This window comes from Loxodonta africana, chromosome 26, assembly GCF_030014295.1.
Source record: "Loxodonta africana isolate mLoxAfr1 chromosome 26, mLoxAfr1.hap2, whole genome shotgun sequence".
Lineage (NCBI taxonomy): Eukaryota > Metazoa > Chordata > Mammalia > Proboscidea > Elephantidae > Loxodonta > Loxodonta africana.
In genome coordinates this window covers 37,954,796-37,959,006 of record NC_087367.1, presented here as the reverse complement: position 1 = coordinate 37,959,006, position 4,211 = coordinate 37,954,796, and the positions used below count along the sequence as shown (strand labels likewise).

The 4,211-nt window shown below is 46.4% G+C and overlaps 1 pseudogene; it reads right to left on the bottom strand.

Moving 5' to 3' along the window:
- Positions 1-2,314: 2,314 nt before the first annotated feature.
- LOC100657767 (proline-rich protein 23B-like) lies at positions 2,315-3,154 on the bottom strand (annotated as a pseudogene).
- Between the last annotated feature and the right edge of the window lie 1,057 nt (positions 3,155-4,211).

Here is a 4,211-nt window from a genome sequence, read left to right as displayed (position 1 = left end):
TTCTGAGGCACGTATGGGTAGACTCCAACCTCCAACCTTTTGGTTAGCAGCCGAGTGTACTGTTTGCACCCCCTAGGGACTACACTTGGGAAAGTGTGGTCTTTTTCTCTTTCTGTTCTTGTGCAGTTAGAACTCCTCACTCCTCTGCAGAATGGTTTCTATTAAAACTCTTTGTTCAGATCTCCAGACTTTACTTTTGATATTTAAAGGCTCCTTAAGAAATTAAGACATAACTTTTCTGCCTGAAGAAAGTTTGATTCTCACGATATCTGTCTAGCAGTAGACAAAAAGGATCAGCTTTCAGACTCCAATCTGTCCTTCCGACTGAAAGGATTGAAGCCTTTAGATTTGGCATGTGGTAGATTGAAAGACAGCAAGATTTACAAACTCCAAAAATATATCTGAAATTATTTTTAAAAATCTTACTCCTGGTACACCGGAAAAGTTGAATTATCTTACCAGTATTTAGGAAAATGCAAATTTTAAAATAAGATACCATTTTTCACCCAACTGACTGACAATTTAGAGTCTGTGATATGGTGTGGTAAAAGATTGCTAAAGATTGTTTAAACTGTTGCCATCATTCTTGAGAACAATTTGTCTTATCTAGTAAAATCTAAATTTACGTGTATCATGACTCTCATCAGTACAACTTCAAGATATATTTCCTAGAGAAACTCTTCCCCAGGTGCATAAGAAGATGTCTGAGGATGTTTATTACAGCCTTGTTTGTAATAGTAAAAACTGTAAACACAAATATCCATTAATTAATGAATACATAAAATATGGCATATTTATATAAGGGAAACTGAAGTCTAGGAGAAATGAAGTATATGTGTCATGATTTAAAAAAATTAAGTTGAGAAAAAAGTAAACTAAAGTATGTAATGTCTTATGTAAATTTAGTTGTCCACAAACAACATAAATGCTGCTTAAAAATTTATACCTGTATATATTAATGTGTAGCATTTATGTTGACTGGAGTGATCCCCAGCAAATTCCAGGTGTGAGGGGAATCTTCTGAGGATGGGGAGGAAAGGCAACTGGGTATGAGGATCAAAGAGCATGACAACATTTCCCTGAGGGAAAATCAAGGTGAAGCCCAAACTGCCACGAAATTTGGAAGCACCCATTTGGTTGTTAAAGTACAGGAGTATCTATTGTACTGTACAGACTGCTTCTGGAATGAAACAATATTATAGCTTCCTCCCTTCCTCCTCCCATTAAATATCGTTTTCACTTTTTTCCATTTTAATTTTAGATAAAACTTTTAGGACATTTTTTAAAAATTTAGAAAAAAAATTCCAAAAAGTCCAAATGCACTACAATGTGTCATTTATTCATTTATTTATTCAGTGCACATTTATCTGGATGCCAAGTCCAGGTAAAGGTGTTAAGGTAAGCAAGAAGAAAGAGAGAAATAATGAAATCAATGATCAGGAGGACCTCAGAGATATTGAGGAAGTCATAAAGGTAAATTCATAATTACAAACAAAACAAAACCTGGCCTGGTGAAAAAGAAGAGAGGCATGGGAGGTGATGAGGAAAAAAGATAAATTGGGGAAAAACTGAGATGAGTTTGAAGCAAGAGGAGGGGTGAAACAGGGAGAATGGAGTTGGCTGAAGGCGATGGAGTTGGAAGAAACACAGCAAACCAGCAGAGGCAAAAAAGAGGCAAAGGGGTGTGAAAATCCATTGTCTGCTACCTGTGGTCTACTCTCCTTCCTAAAGTTTCCTGGGTAGTGCAAGAGGTTTGCTTGTGACTTTCAATGTAAAGGTTGGCAGTTTGAACCCATCCGGTGATGCTCTGGAAGAAAGGCCTGGCAATCTGCTTCTGTAAAGATTACAGTCAAGAAACCCTTATGAAGCAGTGCTACTCTGTAATAGGTGGGATTGCCATGAGTCAGAATAGACTTCAGGGCAACAGGTTTTTGTTTGTTTCTCTCTCTGAAAGATACTTAGCAAAATCTCCTTTTTCTTTTTATGTCATAGCCTGCTATTGTCACGGAATTCTGCGCAAACACAGGCTGTAACTGTTCACGAATGAAGATCCTCCATCCCTGGGTGGTAGGATTTGCTTACAGTGGGTTTCAGTAGATGCAGTTACTGTAAGTCGGATTCAACACCAGGCAACCGGTTTGGTTTTTCGGTTTATTAGGGTCCCTAGATGGAAACCCTGGTGGCGTAGTGGTTAAGTGCTATGGCTGCTAACCAAAGGGTCGGCAGTTTGAATCCGCCAAGCCCTCCTTGGAACATCTATGGGGCAGTTCTACTCTGTCCTATAGGGTCGCTCTGAGTCGGAATCGACTCGACGGCACTGGGTTTGATTTGGCTTTGGGTTTAGAGGAGGTGGTTAAGGGATTGTTGGGAGAGGTTAATTCTTGGAACAGGAATCTCTGGGGCCTTGCGCGGAGGGCGGGGAAAGCTCTTGGGGCCCTTGTGGGGGCCTGGTCTCGGAGAGGGGGGTAGAGGTTGGAGCGGTGAGTTGGGGAAGGGCCCCAGATGGTGGGAGTCCAGGTGGAAGCAGGGATGTGGAGAGAGTCTCTCTGGACTAGGGATGGGGGCGCGAGGTGAGGGTTCTGGGATGGAGCAGGGACTGGGGACTCTTCTAGCGGAGGGTCGGAGCCCAGCGACTGAGCCGGCCTGAGGGTCGGATTCGGAGCTGCAGGAATTCGGGGTTCGCCTCCTCCTCTGCTTGGGCGGCAGTCTCCGAGGCAGATGCGCAGAAGGATCCCAGTTCGACGGCGATGTCGCCCCCGGGAACTGTCAGGAAAGAGCCCAGTTCCAGACTGACAGACGAGTCGCTCTCTCCTCTCGAGTCTTCGACGCCCGGGTCCAGGAGGGCCTCGTGGACCAGGATGAGGGTGTGGTTCCCGAGGGACACCCGCAGGACGGACGCGGGCGCGGGCTCCAGCACCAGGTAGGCGTCGCGCAGGGGCACCGGCAGAGCACAGCCCGCGGCCAGGACCACCACGGAGGTGAGGTCGCCCGCGGTCCCTGACTGCCCAGGCTGGACCTCGGGCTCCTCCCATCGGAGGCGCTTGGCCGGGCGGGGTCCCGCGGTTTGAAGCCCCCACCAGGGCGCTGGGCAGGGGCTGGGGCTGCGGGGCTGGCTGCCTATCATCACCTCCGTGGCGCTGCGGACGGAGATCATGGGGCCTGATGGAGAGCGCAGGGCGCGGGGGAATCAGCCCTGGTGCGGCGACGGGTCTCTGAGGTCAGGCAAGACCGGCTGAGGTCTGATGAGGAGCCAGTCCTTGGAGGTTCCCGGGCGCGCCTCCCGGGAGGTCTGCAGTCCCGGATTCTGGGAGAGCTGCACTCGGGGAACAGCGGAGCCCAGAGCTTTCGAATGAATCTTCTGGCTTCTTCACTCCAACCCAGATGCTCACCGGCTGTCAATTACCTGAGATGTCAGGGGTCCTGAGACTACCTCGACGTTTCCTGCCAATGTTTCGTCCCTGCAGTGGCCTAGAGGGGGATTGGTACTGTCCAAAAATCAGGGAGGTTTTGAAAAGGTCTGTAAGGGACTTCTCCTTGGATTCCCTTTAAGAGGCCGAATAGTCTTTACTGCTTTTATTCTTGGAAAATAAATACCAAATCACAATCTCGTAAGAGGCTAAATAGTCTTTATTGCTTTTTATTCTTGGAAAATAAATACCCAAATCACAATCTCATAAACTTTCTTGCTTTTAAAAGTTGTTGTTAGCTGCCCTCTTGTCTCCGACCAGACTCAATGATTATCCCGCGCAAAACCCAACTGCACCATCCTTGTGACAGGTTGGGGATCAGATTGCTGTGATCCATAGGGTTTTCACTGGCTGATTTTCAGAAGTACTAGAACACCAGGCCTTCCAGAGTAAGAAGCTCCTGGAAGCTCGCCCCAAACCTGTTCAGCATCATAGCAACAGGGAAACTGAGGGAATCAAAACCCGGGTCCCTATGGAAGGAGAGAATTCCACCATTGAACCACCAGTGCCCTCATGCTTCTAGAAGTAGCCTTAAGTCTGACATCTAAGATTTTCCAAGAGGGTATGATAAAGAGCTTTATCCCATCACTCCTCCCCCTGCAAAATGAAATCTTCCACCCACATGCGTCTTAAAATTTTCATTCATGAGAAAAATTAGAAATGCAAATTCAACATTGTAAATGGTTTTTTTTTTTTCTCAAATTAATAAAGTGAAACTGCAGCTTTTTTGTTGGAGGCCAGGCT